We start from the raw sequence: 20,836 nt of genomic DNA, 5'->3' as shown, positions 1-20,836 counted from the left end.
ACTCAATACAAATGTAGGTCACGATCTAACAAGATATTTATGTCTGCTGTAATGGAAATTTCTCATGTATGCATGCTTTTTCTCACTTGTAGTGCTCGCAGAGGTATTTTTGTAAACAACCGTAGCTCACACACTCAGATGTGTGGGGAACCATGAATGCTTTGTCTAGAATTTACTTTTCCTGATAATCTTAGCGTAGCAGCTGCGGCACTCGTGGGAGTCTTCCTGTGTCCAGTCTATGGCTGGGTGCAGTCAAGGCCCCTGGGAGTGATCGTAGCAGATAGTTATTAGAGGCTTGCACGCCCCTGCGAGGGCAGAACTCACTCTGTTACTCTGTTGACTGCGTGACTTCTCCTGCTGTACAGCATAATAAAAGATACCAAAACGAACTCACCGGCGGAAGCCCTTTATTAAATAAAATTGCCATAACAGTTGGCGTCACGAACAGGATCCTACGAGTGGAATCCGGCGGAGGACAGAGACCTGGTGATTGGCCATCCTGCGGACAAATTGCTGCAGCCCCGCCGCCATTGACGGACTCTATGGGGACCGGGTCTGAGCCTACCGTCCGGACCACCGCTAGGATCCACGAACTGGTTTCCCTCCTTTTCGGGGAAACTCCTACAAGCACCCGGTGAGTTCTTTCCATATTGGACTGGTTGGAGGGCGAGTGACTGATGTAGTGCCGGTCACTATAATGCACAGCATAAAACTTCAATCCTCCCAGAGTGTTTAGTGTTTGGAGTGGGAGAGAGATTGGAGAGGGTTTTTTTAGCACTTTTGCACCCTCGGGTCTGGGCTGGGACCGTAGAGGCGAAAAGGCCGTTGGAGACGTCCAATTGAAAATGGATAACAGATCTGTTGACCACTGGGAGACTGGAAAGGGGTCATTTGTCCCCTGTACCAGTGTCGGACGGGAGAGGAGTCATTTTGCCCAGGCTCATCTGTTTGTCAGAGTACGTCTGATAGACAGGTTGGAGGGACCTGGTCTCCTAGTGGAAAGTCCTCCAGACACCCCAATATGTAATGACATGTCAGGAAAGTATGGGCCCGAGTGTGTGGGACGTGTGAGAGAATTGAGTGAATGGTTTCCCCAAAGGGGGCAAGTTTGAGCATGAGACAGTGACTGGTTCTGCTAAAATGTTCACTGGGAAACAGGAAAACCAGGGATAAAAATAAGATTGAGAAGTCACTTTGGATGAGTGAAGCTGGAAGCAGAGATAGAAAGCAGAGGGACATCCGCTTAGGGAGAGAACAGGGAGAGAAAACATCATGAGGGACATGAAAGGGTTTTACTACAGATACATGTGTCTCCGTGCCATCTGCTCTCTTTCGAGGTTGATTCGTACTGGACGTCGGATGTGTAAGGAAAGTGACTGGACTCCTCCCCTTCAAACATCCATCCAACCATCATGGCCTCTGCTCTACTCTACTCCCACCCTCTCTGACGTGTCAAACTCCACCTCTGCATCGGCTTCCTGCTGAAGGAGTGGTCTGGTCTGTCAGACACTCCCAACACATCGGCGCTGGAAAGCACCACCTCCTGGATGAATGATGGAAGTAAAAACCGAGCCAACAGCACAACATCATTCATGGTTCTTCCGAAGCAATTCTCCTCAGGGCTCAAGCTACAAGCACCACCCTGAGGGGGACGGAGGACGCCAGGGTGAAGCTGGTGGACAGATTAGACACTGGGTCCGTAACTGCCCACATAAGAACTGTGGACATGGACGATGGTGTGGAGAACCAGGCAGAGGAGCACAAGAAGGGGGGACACCGGGTCACGCTGAATTCTCATCCGACTGACGGAGGAAATTCTGACTGAGAAGATGAAATCACCACTGATGGCATGGGTGACGTACGCAAAACAACACACAACCCGCTAACCGCAATGAAGAAGCGCTTTGCACTGATACACAGCTTGCACAGGGTCAAGACAGAATAGCAGTACTAAGGCTGAATCCCATTTCACCCCTTAGCCCTTCCCCTTGGCCCTACCCCTTAGCCCTCCGCCTATGAAACGGAGTGCTGAGGGGTAGGGGAGAAAGTCAACCCCTCCGAATTGGGACACCCCTCCGACAATCACGTACGTCATCAGTAGTCGCCACTGCCGATGACGTAGGCAGATGCGACAATTATCTGCCGAAGAAGAATGTTTTTCTTACATTTTAAAACTTTATTAATTGACAAAATACTTACATTTATGAACGTCTTTCGTTGCGGACGCCCCCATCTTGCCGATCTTGGAAGGCTTTCTGAGAAATCTGTCATCCAGTGGCGCTGGTGGCGAGGGGCGCTTGTTTTGTTCGCCTGGACCGTCAGTGGCGGGTGGGGTTAGTTCACTTCCGCATTGGCGGGGGCGCTCGTTTCCCACCCGCGCATTCCAGGCGGGCCGTGTTGAAGAAACCAGTTTATTGAAAATAATCGTCTATCTGTTGTGTTTGGAATGCGCCTGGAATGCGCCTGGAATGCGCGGGTGTGGAAACGATCACTCCCGTCAATGCGGAAGTGAATTCACCCCGCCCGCCAGGCATGACCTAGGCTGAAAGAACAAGCGCCCCTCGCCATCGGCCGATACCCCTCCGTTTGGAGTGTGCCTCTCGAGAATCTCCTTTTGGAGGGGTGACTGGCCCTCTTTCTTGGCCCTACCCCTCCGTCATAATGACAATTGGGACACTCCTACCCTCCACGTGAACGCGCAAAACGAGGGGAAGGGCCAAGGGGAAGGGCTGAGGGGTGAAATGGGATTCAGCCTTAGAAAGAATACAAAAAACAACACACTGATTAATTGTATTTCATGCACAATTACTGATGTACATCTGAGGTTTCCCATGCTCATGCTCAAGATAACACGGAAACCTGTGGGATTTTTATTTTAGTTTATTTTTATAAACTTGGTTGATTCTGGGACGGTGAATTGGATGTTGACTCCTGGTAATAGAAGAAAGCTTTCCATGTCCACTGAGATGCGACATGTTCTTATTGTCTAAACTTTGCCCGATGACTCTGATTGACTGACAGTCGATGATCAAACTGGAGATGGTGCTCACATCAACCGCAAATTTAAAACTTCAGACATATTATATGCACTGTGCATACAGGACGTGATGTTGACTATGAACAATGTTTTTTTCCAGGACTTTGACAGTGATTTGACTATATCAACGTTTTTTTAACAGGACTCAATGCGCAGCGTCTGTATGTCTGTCTACTGTCCAGATGTCTTTGTTTAATGTTTCAGGTTCTCACAAATATTTCCAAAGTTCCCTTGCCAAACCCCGCGATGGGCAATGGAATGATTTGGGACGGTTCGTGCGACAACGCGTGATTTCAGCCGACTGCTGATCCAACCCTCCAATATTCGCCATCTCTCTCAGCATATCGTAAGACCTCCGCTGAAGTACATGTTCTGCAATTTGTACTATTGACATGATATGCCAATGAGCATGCTCGAATAACCACACATGCAACTGAGTTTTAAAGAACAAACAGAACACAAAGGGAACAGAAAGTTCACTTTGTTAGGATCAGAATGTAAAACCTTATTAATTTAATCTTGAGAGGGTTTTTTTTTTATTTCAGACCCTCCAAAGCGAACTGTAAAACAAACAGTTCATTCAGTAGCTGCATCTTTATCAGCTGAGGAGCTGAGGACAGTTGAATATAAAACAATTGCAGAGGCCTGAGAGACAGCATCACACACACAGCCTAGTGAGCTGATGATGTGAGGTTGAAGATGCACCGATCAGATAGTTTAGTACAAAATGATATACTAATGTGTTTTTGTTTTGTTTTCTGTCTGGGAAGCATTTGTTTGTTTTGTTAGAAAATTCCTGCAGGTACCCCCATCGCTCCGATCCACAATCCCGATCCTCCATTGCCAGCCGCGCCGCGCTGACCTGAGGGGAGCAGCTTCACAGCAGCGGGAAGTACAGACACACACACACACACACAACTAGAGGGACTCAGATTGACACAGATTTAGGGAGAAATTGGTTTTTCCTGAGCCTGTGAGGACATGTGCGGTGATTCTGTTCTTCTCTTTCTGCTGAGACTTTTTTTAATGCAGGAGAGAAGGAGAAACTGTTGTGGCTGTGGAAGCAGTGGACACAATAATGGAGGGAGCTGCTCCAGAGGCTGGAGGCGGGGCGGCTGGCGGTTGAGGAGGTTGTGGAGGCGATGGGGTTTTGACTACGAACGTGGAAACTTCCGACGTAGTGACGACATGTCGACTGCTGGCTGATCGCCGAGGTCAGAGCATGAACACACACACGCACACACACACACACACGGACACACACACACACACACACGGACACTTACAAAACCACACAGACAGAGAAAAAGAAAGGTAATTGGAATTCCCAAAGTTATTTTATCAACTTTCAAATGGTGATGCATTTATTGTATCTGGTCACTCTCAAGGGAGAAATATTAGTGGGTCAACAGAACTGATCAATCCTGATAAAGGGAGAAAGAAGAGGCAGCAGGCTGCCTCCCTTATGGGTCACTTCTCCCCCCACAGCGCTGTGGCTCTGACCACAGGCTGTGAGGCTCATCGTCTTAGTGAAATTATTTAAGATGTCAGGCTTTAATATTGTGAACTTTATGTTTATCTGTACGTATTATGGAGAAAATATACCAATGCTAAACACACAAGAGAACTTATTTAAAGGTATAATACATGATTTTGATTTCCGGGTGGATCACCTAAATGATTGGTGGTTCTGTTTGTCAATCATTCTGACGAGCTGCTTTCGTAAGGCGGTTCTCCGTGCTTGCGCCCAATCAGCTTCTCCCTTTTCCGCATGCGCATTCAGAGTGTTTATGTAGCCGGTGAGCTTCTGAGCTAGTACTTACCGATGGCGAGTCTGACATAATGAAACTGGAACTGTTTCGGGAAAAAAGCTTTATTTATGAGCGAGGCGGATCGCAGAAACTGTAAACAGAGCCGTGCACGCCGGAGAAGAGGAGTTCGCGCTCGTACACTTCCGCGTTTCCTGGGAGAAGCAGGAGAGCCGGGCGGATGGTCTGGCGCATGGCGTTGTTCAAAAAGTGAGTAACAGACTTGGGGCTTCGTCTTTTCGAGAAAATCGTGTATTAGACCTTTAAGTGAAGGTTTGTTTATGATTGGCTACAAGAACCCTCAATCAAATGTCAGTTTCAAGATCCACTGACACAGATGGAACTTCCATCTCCATCTGTTTTAGCTGGAATATTTGTGGACCGAACAAAGATTATGTAGCTTAATAAGCTCAGCTAAACCTTGCTGAGTAACACTGAGGCCAAGTGTCACATTAACACGTCCTGGATGATGACAGTGGTTACAGGTATTGGATGTGTTATGGCGTGAATAACTGCTGAAGGTGTTTAGTTGAGACGAACGGTCCATATGATACACCTGATTTCACACCAAATCCGCTCACCAGGAAACAGGTTGTCTCTTTCCTGTGAATGTATTCCTGCTGTCGACAGTTTATTCCAAATGATTTTGATTTTATTGCTCCCATTAGGTCTCTGACTGCATGTTTGCAGGTTTCCTGGACTCCAGATGCACTGGAAGCATCCCGGGCCCTGCAGTCTTTCTTCACTTTTCTGTCTCGACCTGTCATTTCGTTGTTTCTGATATTGAACAAACTGTGACGTTATGGTTCTGATAGTTCTGGTAAAATGATAATGTTCCTTCTATATTAGCAGCTTGCTTCACGATGCGCTGTTTTGACCGCCAGGCTCAGGTTGTTTGGGATTCACGCCGGGGGAATGGACAGCGTTGAAGGACATGCTGATAACATGCAGCTTGTGTTTGAGGTTGTTTTCATTGAGCTGTCTCTTCAGACTGCTCAGCCCCTCCTTTACAGGTCTTATCATTCCCAACAGGTTACATCATTGTGGTTTTCCGGGAGGTTCTCAGTGGTGGCAGAACAGCACTATAGAGTGTTTGGTGTGTGCAGCTCACAAGGCAAGGCGAGGAGAACGCCATGAAGAATGCTGCTCACCGCCACCTGAGTACCCTGTGACCACCTGATGGTGGACTTTGTGGAGCTGCTCTGTTTCAGATCAGACAGACCATCACAGGGCCCTTCCCCTCCTGGCTGAAGGGCCTCTCCACTCTTCACTGGCTGAACCCAGGTGACTGGATCCAGGTGAAGGACTTCTGCAGGAAACACTGGAAGGCCAGGCGGTGGCCAGGTCCAGGTCCTGCTGGACTCATGCTGCCTTTAAGGTAGCAAAGCGAGCTACCTGGAGCCAGGCGAGTCACTGTAAGCCTTTCCCAGCACCACCCTGACTCCAGCAGCTGATCTCCCAGCCACAGGGCAGAATAATCCCTGAGATCAGCTCCTGTGTGAGGTAGTCCACCCTCCACCAGGCAACGGTGAAGATGTTCCTGCTCCTGAGGGTGCTGCTGCCCCAAACCGCAGTGGTCCCCCTGCTTCGTTGCAGACGTATGGTGGACCTCGCAGGACTCCAGGACAGCCTGTGGTGGAGAGCTGCCCCTACGGTAGCTCCAGAGTCACATGATGCCAACTGTACTGTTTGTGCTTTTAAGACTTATGCTGCCTCTGCTAACACTTTACCATTCCTTGTTCCTGTTCCTCTCCAGGATTCTCTCTACACATTTCTGCATGCAGGCAGGAATAGCACTGGCTCAGAGCTGCGACATCCTAATGCTTCTCACTCTAACCCTTACCCTTAGCCTTAGCCTTAGCCTTAGCCTTAGCCTTACCCTTACCCTTAGTCTTAGTCTTTCCCTTACCCTTTCCCTTTCCCTCTCCTTTTCAGCAGCATTCTAAGGAGGTGTCTGGAGCATGAGAGCCTCACTGGTCTTGTTACTGATGGGTTTGGCCTCCTCATGGAGGAGCAGAAGGCTGTGTGTGTCCTGGGCCTGCTGAACAGAGTGGCCCTGGACCTCCTTCTTGAAAAGAAAGGGGGGTTTGCCCTCTCATATGTGATCAGCACTGCTCCTGGGTTCCTGACATCTCAGAGAACATGACTAATGTAGACACTCAGCTGTCTTCTCTGCTTGCTGAATTGAGCTCTCAGGAAACGGGCGTCCCCTTGTCTGGATGGGACTTCTGGGATGGCTGACTGAGGGCAGCTGGCGAGCTTGGCTTACTAAGGTTGCTGGCATGCTTGCTATTTTCCTGTCGATTCTGGGGGTTTTCTCCTGCTGCATTATTCCCCTGGTCCGTTGTCTGGTTGCTCGCATGTTCACAGCTACTTTGGCTCATTATACTTTGCTTCATTCCACTGAACTGTTTGCATCCTTGTTCGCTCACCTTTCTGATGATTCTGATGATGATGATGCTGATGATTTGGGGTTGATTGACTGATGTGGGGTGTCTGTTGGCATCTCCCATGTGTTGAAGTTGATTAAACCGTGGCTGATTTAATCAAAAGGGGGGAATGTAATGGAAATTTCTCATGTATGCATGCTTTTTCTCACTTGTAGTGCTCGCAGAGGTATTTTTGTAAACAACCGTAGCTCACACACTCAGATGTGTGGGGAACCATGAATGCTTTGTCTAGAATTTACTTTTCCTGATAATCTTAGCGTAGCAGCTGCGGCACTCGTGGGAGTCTTCCTGTGTCCAGTCTATGGCTGGGTGCAGTCAAGGCCCCTGGGAGTGATCGTAGCAGATAGTTATTAGAGGCTTGCACGCCCCTGCGAGGGCAGAACTCACTCTGTTACTCTGTTGACTGCGTGACTTCTCCTGCTGTACAGCATAATAAAAGATACCAAAACGAACTCACCGGCGGAAGCCCTTTATTAAATAAAATTGCCATAACACTGCAAAAGGAACTGGAAGAAATGGAAATTAAAAGGTGCAAAGGGGCAATAATCTGGAGTAAGGCCAGATATGCAGTGGAGGGGGAGAAATGTACAGGCTACTTTCTGGGTCTGGAGAAAAGAAGACAGAAGAAGTGTCAAATCACTGAGCTGCTTAAAAAAAATGGAGTGAAAGTACATCAACCTGAAGATATCTTGGCGGAGGTCCAGACCTTCTACCAGGAACTCTTCACCAGTGAGGGTGTGGAGCGGGAGGCTCTTGAGAGGGCTCTCGGGGCTCTGAGCAGCCAGCTGCCCCCCGAGGAGGCCGAATGGTGTGACTCCACTCTCTCCTTAGGGGAGGTGGAGGCGGCAATCGGGGGACTCAGTAGAAATAAAAGTCCTGGCTTGGATGGCATAACATCTGACTTTTACATCTCTTTCAGAGACCTGCTGGCTCCGGTCCTTCTCTCCCTCTATCACAGTATGGAGGAGAGGAAGGGCACCCCCAGGACCTTGACGCTGGGTTTGATAACGTTGGTGTACAAGCAGAGAGGGGACAGGTCCTGTCTGAAAAATTACAGACCCATCAGCCTGCTGAACACAGACTACAGAATTTTGGCTAAGATATTAGCAAACCGGTTGAAAGCAGTCATTCATCACATCGTGGGGCCCACTCAGGCATACAGCATTCCGGGGAGGGACATTGCAGACACAATTTTGACAGTGAAGCATGGGATGGAGCAATTACAGCAGGAGGGGGGGATTTATTTCTCCATTGACCTAAATAAAGCTTTTGACAGGGTGGAGCATACCTTTCTCTGGGCAGTTTTAGAAAAAATGGGCTTTGGAAATAATTTCATATCATGGTTAAAACTATTATACTGTGGGGCACATAGCCGAGTCAAGAATAATGGAATGCTGACAGAACCAATCCCACTCCAACGCTCCATTAGACAGGGCTGCCCTCTCTCTGCTCTTTTGTACAGCTTGGCAGCCGAGCCACTGGCGCAGCTCGTCACAAATGACAGCAGCATCACAGGGATTTCGACACAGACAGGAACAACAATCAAAATAATCCAATATGCGGACGACACTAACTTTTTTGTTAAAAACTCTGAGCAGGTGGACAGTGTACTCACACACCTTGCAACATACAGTGGGGCATCGGGGGCAAAAGTGAACAGAGATAAATCAAGCATCATGTTCTGTGGCTCAGTGGCTCGGCCGTCCAACGCATGGGGCTTTGAGGAGGTCCACGACAGTGTCAAGGTCCTGGGGGTCTACATCGGCAAGGATGCTGCGGCTGCCAGGGACAAGTCGTGGGAGGAGCTGCTGGCCAAGCTCCCCTGCCTGTTTGGGTTGTGGAAGATGAGGGGGTTGACTCTGAGGGGCAGGGTGGTCGTGACCAACTCCCTGGTTCTTTCAAAGATCACTCACACTCTGGCTGTTCATGACCTCCCTAAGTTAGTACTGGTAAAGATCAACAACTTCATCACAGTTTTTCTATGGAAAGGGAAAAGTAATCAGATAGCGCACAGAACAATCACTGCAGACTATAAACAAGGAGGGCTTAAATTGATAGATGTTCACTCTAAAAAATTGGCTCTTAGACAAAAAATCATAATAAAGTACCTGAACCAACACAACAAAGCCGTTGGGAAGGATTACTTCAGACATCAGTTGAACACTGTCAATAATCTGGGTAATTTTCAACTCTGTCAAGTGAGGCCGCAGACACACTACATCGGTTTGGACAGCTTTTACAGGGAGGTCATGGAGGCCTGGGGGTTGGCGCGACCTCTGGTGAGGGCCCAGGTTTCCACCAGGGCTCAGGTTCTGGCTCAACCTGTCTTCCGCAACCCTGATTTGCGGGGGGGTGGCAGGCCCCTGTTGGGCGGCCCCCTCGAGGTAGTAGGCTTACAGACTCTAGGAGACCTGCTGGGCGGGGGTGGGAGGGTGGATCGGGAGCGCATTTGTAACAGCTTACGGGGGAAAAAAATAACAGTCAGGTGGAAAGAGATCGAAGCCAGATGTCAGGCCATTGAATCTGCATTGCCATCTGAGTGGAAGGCTGCCATCGCCAGTGGGGTGGGGGGCTTGGTGCAGGCTGACACCCCGATCTTTGCTCTGGAAAACAGTAAGCCCATCACTGAGACTAAAACAAAGTTTTGGTATCAGACCTTTAGGAACAAAATTGTGAAGAGGCCCACAGCGGAGCAGGCCTGGGAGAGGATGTTTCCATGCAAGCCGAGTCACACGATCTGGAAATGTACCTACCCCAAACTGGGCAACATGCAGGCTGCTCAAACAGACTTTAAAATCAGGCATCGGCGAATCTACACGGGTGTCATACTGCACCAGGTTCACAAGGAGAGGTTTGGAAGGGATTGCTCGGTGTGCGGCAGCGTGCCGGAAGATCTGGAGCACATGCTGCTGGAGTGCCCTGTCGTGGCTCCATTCATTAGGAAGGTAAGGGCCTTCTTGGCACAGTTTCTTGCCTTGCAGGTTGGGAATGGTGAGGACTGGAGATGGCACTGGCTGTTTGGGGTCACTGAGAGGAGGAAAGAGGTTAATGAAAACTTAATGAATATTGTGCTTTCCTTGGCAAGACATGTTGTCACTGCAAGAAACCATGCTCTGTTTAAAAAAGATCACATTGACAGATGGAGCTTCTTCAATAATATGCTGAAGTCGCATGTGATGCTCCTGAAGGAGCATAAGGACTTTGAGACTGTTTTCATGGACAATGCAACCTTTTTGGAGGACGATGGAGCATCTCTGAAGTTCAATTTTTGATCCTGTTTAAAAAAAAAAAAAAAAAAAGTATGTGTGGGCAGTAGAGCAATGTATGGTGTGAAGGATTTCTGTTTTTCTTTGTTGCTGTTTTTATCTTTGATTTATTTAGTGTTCTTTTTGTGATGTGAAAAGAAGAAAATAGGTAATGTGGAGCGTTTGTAATGACTTCTGGAAAATCGGACTTTTTGTACTTTTTGATAAAAAAAGATAAAAAAAAAAAAAAAGGCCCGATCTCGTCCGATGTCAGAAGCTAAGAAGGCGAGGGCCTGATTAGTCCTGGGATGGGAGACTGCCTTGGAATACCAGGTGCTGTAAGCTTTTCCACGTCTTGCTGACATTTGAATGCACTGTCAAGGAAACCTTTTTCAGTCAATCAATCACTCAATCACTCTATCTTTTGATACATAAATATATCTATAGAAGTATATAGATGCTTTGAAACAGTCTTGTTACGACACATTTATGAGAACCATCGTCGTCAGAGGTCACATCGCTCACGGCCACAGCAGCCTAAAATGGCCCGATCTCGTCCGATGTCAGAAGATAAGAAGGCGAGGGCCTGGTTAGTACTGGGATGGGAGACTGCCTAGGAATACCAGGTGCTGTAAGCTTTTCCACGTCTTGCTGACATTTGAATGCACTGTCAAGGAAACCTTTTTCAGTCAATCAATCACTCAATCACTCTATCTATCTATCTTTTGATAAATAAATATATCTATAGAAGTATATAGATGCTTTGAAACAGTCTTGTTATGACACATTTATGAGAACCATCGTCGTCAGAGGTCACATTGCTCACGGCCACAGCAGCCTAAAATGGTCCGATGGCAGAAGATAAGAAGGCGAGGGCCGGGTTAGTACTGGGATGGGAGACTGCCTAGGAATACCAGGTGCTGTAAGCTTTTCCACGTCTTGCTGACATTTGAATGCACTGTCAAGGAAACTTTTTTCAGTCAATCAATCACTCAATCAATCTATCTCTCTATCTTTTGATACATAAATATATCTATAGAAGTATATAGATGCTTTGAAACAGTCTTGTTACGATACATGTATAAGAACCATCGTCATCAGAGGTGACATCGCTCACGGCCACAGCAGCCTAAGGTGGCCAGATCTCGTCCGATGTCAGAAGCTAAGAAGGCAAGGGCCTGGTTAGTACTGGGATGGGAGACTGCCTTGGAATACAAGGTGCTGTAAGCTTTTCCACGTCTTGTTGACATTTGAATGCACTGTCAAAGAAACCTTTTTCAGTCAATCAATGACTCAATCACTCTATCTATCTATCTTTTGATAAATAAATATATCTATAGAAGTATATAGATGCTTTGAAACAGTCTTGTTACGACACATGTATAAGAACCACCGTTGTCAGAGGTCACATCGCTCACGGCTACAGTAGCTTAAAATGGCCCGATCTCGTCCGATGTCAGAAGCTAAGAAGGGGAGGGCCTGGTTACTACTGGGATGGGAGACTGCCTTGGAATACCAGGTGCTGCAAGCTTTTCCACGTCTTGCTGACATTTGAATGCACTGTTAAGGAAACTTTTTTCAGTCAATCAATCACTCAATCAATCTATCTCTCTATCTTTTGATACATAAATATATCTATAGAAGCATATAGATGCTTTGAAACAGTCTTGTTATGAGACATGTATAAGAACCACCGTCGTCAGAGGTCACATTGCTCACGGCCACAGCTGCCTAAAATGGCCCGCTCTCGTCCGATGTCAGAAGCTAAGAAGGGGAGGGCCTGATTAGTACTGGGATGGGAGACTGCCTTGGAATACCAGGTGCTGCAAGCTTTTCCACGTCTTGCTGACATTTAAATGCACTGTTAAGGAAACTTTTTTCAGTCAATCAATCACTCAATCAATCTATCTCTCTATCTTTTGATACATAAATATATCTATAGAAGCATATAGATGCTTTGAAACAGTCTTGTTACGACACATTTATGAGAACCATCGCCGTCAGAGGTCACATCGCTCAAGGCCCACAGCAGCCTAAAATGGTCCGATCTCGTCTGATGTCAGAAGCTAAGCAGGCGAGGGCCAGGATAAACTGGGATGGGAGACTGCCTAGGAATACCAGGTGCTGTAAGCTTTTCAACGTCTTGCTGACATTTGAATGCACTGTCAAGGAAAGCTTTTTCAGTCAATCAATCACTCAATCACTCTATCTATCTATCTTTTGATAAATAAATATATCTATAGAAGTATATAGATGCTTTGAAACAGTCTTGTTACGACACATGTATAAGAACCACCGTCGTCAGAGGTCACATTGCTCACGGCTACAGTAGCTTAAAATGGCCTGATCTCGTCCGACGTCAGAAGCTAAGAAGGCGAGGGCCTGGTTAGTACTGGGATGGGAGCCTGCCTGGGAATACCAGTTGCTGTAAGCTCTCCCATGTCTTGCTGACATTTGAATGCACTGTCAAGGAAACCTTTTTCAGTCAATCAATCACTCAATCTATCTATCTATCTATCTTTTCATGAATAAATATATCTATAGAAGTATACAGATGCTTTGAAACAGTCTTGTTACGACACATGTATAAGAACCACCGTCGTCAGAAGTCACATCGGTCACGGCCACAGCAGCCGAAAATGGTCCGATCTCATCCGATGTCAGAAGCTAAGAAGGCGAGGGCCTGGTTAGTACTGGGATGGGAGACTGCCTGGGAATACCAGGTGCTGTAAGCTCTCCCATGTCTTGCTGACATTTGAATGCACTGTCAAGGAAACCTTTTTCAATCAATCACTCAATCAATCTATCTATCTATCTTTTGATAAATAAATATATCTATAGAAGTATACAGATGCTTTGAAACAGTCTTGTTACGACACATGTATAAGAACCACCGTCGTCAGAGGTCACACCGCTCAAGGCCACAGCAGCCGAAAATGGTCCGATCTCGTCCGATGTCAGAAGCTAAGAAGGGGAGGGCCTGGTTAGAACTGGGATGGGAGGCTGCCTGGGAATACCAGGTGCTGTAAGCTCTTCAACGTCTTGCTGACATTTGAATGCACTGTCAAGGAAACCTTTTTCAGTCAATCAATCACTCAATCAATCTATCTATCTATCTTTTGATAAATATATCCATAGAAGTATATTGATGCTTTGAAACAGTCGTGTTACGACACATGTATAAGAACCACCGTCGTCAGAGGTCACATCGCTCACGGCCACAGCAGCCTAAAATGGTCCGCGTGTTAGAGTAATGACATGCGTGTTACAGTGTAATCATATGCGTGTTACAGCAAAATTACATGCGTTTTACAGCATAATGGCATGCGTGTCAGAGTAATCACATGCATGTTATAGCATGATGACACGCGTGTTAGTGTAACCACATGCGTTTTACAGCGTAAACACATGCGTGTTACAGTGTAATGGCATGCGTGTTAGTGTAATCACATGCATGTTACAGCGTAATGACATGCGTGTTAGTGTAATGACATGTGTGTTACAGCGTGTTAGTGTAATGACATGTGTTTCAGTGTAATGACATGCGTGTTAGCGTAATGACATGCATGCTATAGCGTAATGACATGCGTGTTAGTGTAATGACGTGTGTTACAGTGTAATCACATGCGTGTTACAGTGTAATCACATGCGTGTTACAGCATAATTACATGTGTGTTACAGCATAATGGAATGCGTGTTAGAGTAATGACATGCGTGTTAGTGTAATGACATGTTGTTTCAGCATAATGACATGCATGTTAGTGTAACCGCATGCGTTTTACAGCGTAAACACATACGTGTTACAGCGTAATGGCATGCGTGTTAGTGTAATCACATGCGTGTTACAGTGTAATCATATACGTGTTACAGCAAAATTACATGTGTTACAGCATAATGGCATGTGTGTTAGTGTAAAGACATGCGTGTTAGTGTAATGACGTGTGTTACAGTGTAATCACATGCGTGTTACAGCGTAATGGCATGCGTGTTATTGTAATCACATGCGTGTTACAGTGTAATCATATGCGTGTTACAGCAAAATTGCATGCGTTTTCCAGCATAACGGCATGCGTGTCAGAGTAATCACATGCATGTTACAGCATAATGACACGCGTGTTAGTGTAACCACATTCGTTTTACAGCGTAAACACATGCGTGTTACAGCATAATGGCATGCGTGTCAGAGTAATCACATGCATGTTACAGCGTAATGACATGCGTGTTAGTGTAATGACCTGTGTGTTACAGCGTGTTAGTGTAATGACATGTGTTTCAGTGTAATGACATGTGTGTTAGCGTAATGACATGCGTGCTATAGCGTAATGACATGCGTGTTAGTGTAATGACGTGTTACAGTGTAATCACATCCGTGTTACAGTGTAATCACATGCGTGTTACAGCATAATTACATGTGTGTTACAGGATATTGGCATGCGTGTTAGAGTAATGACATGCGTGTTAGCGTAATGACATGTTGTTACAGCATAATGACATTCGTGTTAGTGTTACCACATGCGTTTTACAGCGTAAACACATGCGCGTTACAGCGTAATGGCATGCGTGTTAGTGTAATCACATGCGTGTTACAGTGTAATCATATATGTGTTACAGCAAAATTACATGTGTGTTACAGCATAATGGCATGCGTGTTAGAGTAATGATATTCGTGTTAGCGTAATGACACGTGTGTTACAGCATAGTGACACGCGTGTTAGTGTAACCACATGCGTTTTACAGCGTAAACACATGCGTGTCACAGTGTAATGGCATGTGTGTTAGTGTAATGACATGTGTGTTACAGCGTGTTAGTGTAATGACATGTGTTTCAGTGTAATGACATGTGTGTTAGCGTAATGACATGCGTGCTATAGCGTAATGACATGCGTGTTAGTGTAATGACGTGTGTTACAGTGTAATCACATGCGTGTTACAGCATAATTACATGTGTGTTACAGCATAATGGCATGCGTGTTAGAGTAATGACATGCGTGTTAGCGTAATGACATGTTGTTACAGCATAATGACATTCGTGTTAGTGTAACCACATGCGTTTTACAGCGTAAACACATGCGTGTTACAGCGTAATGGCATGCGAAAAAAAGAATCTACTACATTATATGTCAAACGAAAGATTTATGGCCCCCCAATAAACCCCTCCCCGTGCCATTTGTGGACCATTTGTCCACCGTTTGTCCAGTGCGCATTTGTCCCCCCCCCCCCCCCCCCCCCCCAAAACTTCCTTCCGTCGGAGGTCTTTTGAAGTTTTTACGACGGGTTAGGTGTTGACACATCTGAAGGGGTGAGTAGGAGCCAGACAGTCGGTTAGAAGGGGGTGAATTTATATTGAGATGGCGGAGAAACGTGTCATGAAGACGCAGCCGGAATCTCTCATCAGCGAAACTCCTGTCACGATTTTTAATGAATTTTCAATGTTGGGTACTACGCCGAAAAAGAGCGTTATATACCTTTACCGGACTCAGATGCCCCCGGAAGAATTGTTACATGAGGAATGGTCTCTATCCTCATACGGCGTTGGAGGTAGCTGGGGATTTTTCTTCAAATATGACATTGGCGAACTCTGTCTTTATCAGTTGGACGGCAATGAGAAATTTGGGCCTTTTTCGTCTCAGACAGCTGTCTCATCGAACGATTGGGGTGTTCTGACGATGCTGCTTGACAGGTATCACAGCTGGTGCACGAGGGATAAAGATTCAGGAGACTGTGCCCGCTTAACACAGTCTCCTGATTCACAAATTGATCAGCGAAAGATGAGATTCTGTGCTGTATGGCAGACTAAAACAGTGGCGTGCGGTCGGTGGTTTTTCCGTGCGAGCATGCAATCGTCAAACGACGAACGGTCGACAGATAGTTTTGTTTTGGAAACCTTTAACAGTGAGTGCGGAGTATACAGAAAGATTCTTGACTTACCATTTGATGCAATGATAGAGAAGATGAAAGAAAATGGTGGAAAAATAACCACTCTGTTTCACAACTCGCGTGATTGGAGAGACGTGGTTAGCGTGAGAAGAACACTTACGTTTTAAACCACGCCTTCTGCCTCGTACATGTCGTCGAGGACTATTTATTGAGAGGTGGGAGAAGTTGTGGCGTCAGTACATCTGTTATTTTTTTCTTCCTCGCCATATAAAAAGGAGCTCTCTCTCGACTTCAGCCATGCAGAAGTACAGCAACAGGAGATTTTCTGCCGGGTTCAAGCGTCCTCACCCGGGGTACCCTGATCTGCTGAGTGAGGACTCTCTGCCTTTATTTTCTGAAACCCTCAGCCAGGAAGAAGAACAAGAAGACTTTCAAGCATTTTCTCCATCATTGTTATCATGCTCTCAGAACCCGAATATTTCTGCATACGGACCATCCTCTGTCCTGAACGAGGATGAGCTGACGTGCGACTGTCCTCATGCCCTCAGCCACGAGGAAGCTGTTTCATCATCATCATCACCATCTTCGTTGTCTCCCTGTTCTCACCCGACAACCGGCTTCAACAACGAGGAACTGGCCTGCAATTGTGATTTTGAAACTCTTCATCAGCGCAGTCTGGTGCAGGCGGGCAAGGCCGCTCCTGTGCAAGCGGAGGAGGGGAAGGAGGAGGAGGAGGCTGCCCCGGTCTTGGTCAAACCCGGGGGAGGTGCAGGGCCTACTTCTCCAAGTGCTGGAGAATCTGGAGAGGATGATGTCGACGGCTGGATCTCAGCTGGTCTGATCGGTACAGTGAAACTGGGTTTGCTTCACCTGCTGAACCTGGTGATAGGCAGATACCAGAAGGAGACCTGTTACGGGTGCAGAACCAATCACCCTAGTCAGAAGCATCACCCGTGTCTTGATGTTGAGACAGATGGCTATTTTTCAGAGCATTACGACCGCTTGATGGCCAGACTTTTCACACCCAAGCTGATCCCATCCATACAAAAGCTGTTGATCCTCAGGAAAATCCGTTCCGACGAGGAGAGAATCAGAGCGATCGTGGAAACCCTGATCTTTGAGCTCAAATCTGTTCGGAGAGTGGCAGAGCTGATCTGCGACTTTTACGACTCTGATGTCGGGCAGTCCGTGACCACTGATCAACTCTCTGCTGTGAGTGACTGCTGGAAGAGTGAGTGAAAAACAAGAAGAAGAAAAAAAAAAAAAAAGAAGAAGGAGGAGGAAAGATGGGGAATTTGTTAAGTCAAACTATCGAGCTAGATGATGTTATTTCTCAGCTGAAGAGACTTCTAACCAATGTTATCTGTAAGAGAGTCCTGGGTTGTGCATACAGTATGATTACCGATGCTGAAATTCAACGCATGGAAAAAATTCATGCTCAAGTCCGGTCGTGTCGGGGAGATGCAGCATGGTGGGTTATGGTGCAAAACACGATAACGAGTGCTTCCGATTCCAGTCTGTCCTCTGTATTTGCGAGAATTGTACACGAATTGTCTAAAGATTCTCTTTCTACAACTAAGTACCACATAATATCTTTGTACACGCTGTTTGTCGATGCCGTCTCACTCTCCATTCAATGCGGGCTCGGTCTCAGTCCTTCGGATGAAGTGGACAGACTTCATTCTGCTTTGCAGACGAATTTGGATTGTTCTATTCTGCGTAATGTGTTGGTGATGATAAAGCCGTATTATTACTAGTCAGTAGCGATTGATTTCACTCTTGTAGAAGTATTTCTGATTAAACTATGCCTCGAATAATAAAAATACTGTTGAAGTCTTCCCCCCACCGTCTGACTGACTGTTTGATCATTTACGACCATACTGTAAGGGTGTGAGTGTTTGAAGCTAGCTACAGCTGCAGATTCTGGGTAGAAAACAAGACCTCACCATACAGAGACGCATAGGGTGTGCCTGATTTAAGGAAGTAGAAGGAAGTCACATCCGAGCGAGATGTCTGGGTGCGAGGATGGGAGCGGGGTGGGTTCTGATCTGAGGAAGTCAGGCATCCTCCGTAGGTGAAGAAAAAGAAGGGATCATAAAACGGGGGTAATCTAGTTCGACAGGTCTACTTCAAAGCTTTTATCAGATAGCATACGAGCAGGGGACGTCTGGGAGTCGATTGTGGGAACAGCATAGGAAGTTGTCTTATGAACAGGGTCACTCTGATAGAAAATTTAAAAAAAAAAAGAGTTTGTTTAGTTCAGATACAATATTTATATGCTATTCTTAGAAGAAAATTGATTGTGAGCAGGTCATAACTTTTCTCAGAAACAAACTATGATACCTGTGTCCGAAGGATAAAAAAAAAAAAAAAAAAAAAGATCTTTAAGTTTTCATCCTCTACTTTTTCCACTATTTCAACAGTCACATTCAGGAAGACATTACAAAGTACCACAACCCCATAAAAATCTTTTATTCCTCCTGAACAAAAGAAAAATAAGACAGCGAGTTCTACATATTTATTTTATCCGCTACTGTTCTCTCAACATCTCTTTACCCGTGAGCATGCGTCTTAGCATGTTTGTGTAATTATATTTTATAGGTGGATCCTATCAAAGAAGAATTTCTATCACCACCATGGACAGACAATAAGTCTATCTTTCTTCTATCTTGTATTGTTTGATCCGTAATCAGCTTCTCACAAAGAGTAAATCCGGTCTAATTTTAATTCGTACAAGAATCTTTGGGCTTCTCTTCACACCCTCACACTTCCCCCTCAGAAAGAATATTCACTTCCTCAAAGACCCAACCTCTCTCCAACACCTCATGCCGATCCTGTGATCTTATTGGAAGGATCAACAGTCATAAAAACCACAAAAAAACAAATGCAAAATAGCTAGCCAGCACGGATATAAGTGACAGTCAGTCACTTCAGCTTGCAACAGGCAGAGCGAGGAAGGAGAGAAGAAGAAGAAGATCACTGCTTGAGAAAAAATACCAAACACCCCGTCAATAACACCACAAGATGGCCGGTAGGACGAATGGACTGGAAAATTATTTTCTCTTTGAAAAAGTGTGAGAGCGAGAAAACAAAGTGCATTTTAATATATTTTTCTAGACAAGACTAATTTCTTCGGTGAATCATCATCATCCACAGAGCCGACGACCCATTCTCGATGTAAGTACCATGGTTTTTAAATTTCATGTTATTTGATCAGACAAAAATGGACTTCTTTTTTTTTTTTAAACAAGTTTTTACCCCTGTTTAACTAAGTTTTTTTTTTTTTTTTTTTTTTTTTTAAGTTGAAGAAGAAGAAGAAGAAGACTTTAACCTGACCCGGGATGATTTTGGTAAATTGTTAAATCAATCCTGTATTTAATTGAGAATAATCGTCTATGGGATCTAATGAGGTTTGTTTTGTTTTTACGATTGACAGATGAGCTGGACAGGCTCGATAATCAGACTCGAAATCTGACCTCGACAGCCAGTGAAGTCCCAGGACCTTCGGACACAGGCCGTCAGAATCTGACAAGAAATAGGTCAATTATCACGGATTCTCTACAAGAGTTATCCTCTCTCCGTACCAGGGGTAATTTTTTTTTTTGTTTTTAAATCTTCAGAGATCTCAAGACATTATGGAGGTCTCACTATCTCTGTTTTATTTAAATTTCCAGTTTTTCCTCCAAATCGAGAAGACACTCCAGGGACTTCTGGTTCTGCAGTAAGAGCTCGCTTTTCCCGGGGTAGGTTTACCTGATCTGATTCATACCTGGTTGTACATATGAGTATATATATATATATATATTTTTTTTTTTTAAAGTAATTATTTGATGTCTCCTAGCTCTGAGCCGTTTCGACGACATTGATCACACTCAAGTCTCGGGAGACCTCAACAACCTCCGTACTTCCGGTAAGTCTTTTTTTTAAAGTTTATTAAGTTTGTTTAAAATAAAAAATAAAACTTCTGACGATCGTCTTCATATTAAAGATCTCCTGTTCGCACCTGGTCGAGTAGAAACCGCTGTCAATACAAGCGAGGTGGTTGATCTCACTGGTAAGATTTTTTTTAAAATATTGATGGTGGGATAAAATAATAATGCCATGCATGTGTGTAACCTTTTCTTAAATTATTCCTGTATTTTAAGGGCCTACGCAGACCGAGCCTCCTACTACAATCCAGGAGCTCAGAGGCATGTATTTTATTCTTTCTATATTCCTTGTTTATTTATTTACTCAGTCTTAAATGATCCTTTGATTAATTTATTTATCTGTTTATTTATTTTTTCAGCTCTCGTTCCAAGAACACCATCTCCACCGATCGCTGATCACGACCCCGAAACTGTGTCTGAGCCTGAGGCTGATCCTGGACATGACAGCGAGACTGACGATGATCTGAGGGGTAGGTTTTACGACTGAGAT

General features: G+C 45.5%; 1 long non-coding RNA gene and 1 pseudogene across 1 annotated transcript; both read left to right on the top strand.

Moving 5' to 3' along the window:
* Positions 1 to 11,059: 11,059 nt before the first annotated feature.
* Positions 11,060 to 11,178, top strand: LOC115404739 (uncharacterized; annotated as a pseudogene).
* A 7,965-nt stretch (positions 11,179 to 19,143) lies between these two features.
* Positions 19,144 to 19,923, top strand: LOC115404356 (uncharacterized). The gene is made up of 3 exons (XR_003933339.1): positions 19,144 to 19,594; positions 19,720 to 19,767; positions 19,854 to 19,923. It is a non-coding gene; the product is annotated as an uncharacterized LOC115404356 (long non-coding RNA).
* The last annotated feature ends 913 nt before the right edge of the window (positions 19,924 to 20,836 follow it).

Source organism: Salarias fasciatus, chromosome 17 (genome assembly GCF_902148845.1).
Source record: "Salarias fasciatus chromosome 17, fSalaFa1.1, whole genome shotgun sequence".
Lineage (NCBI taxonomy): Eukaryota > Metazoa > Chordata > Actinopteri > Blenniiformes > Blenniidae > Salarias > Salarias fasciatus.
The sequence above is the reverse complement of the archived record's forward strand: the minus strand, read 5'-3'. Positions and strand labels throughout refer to the sequence as shown.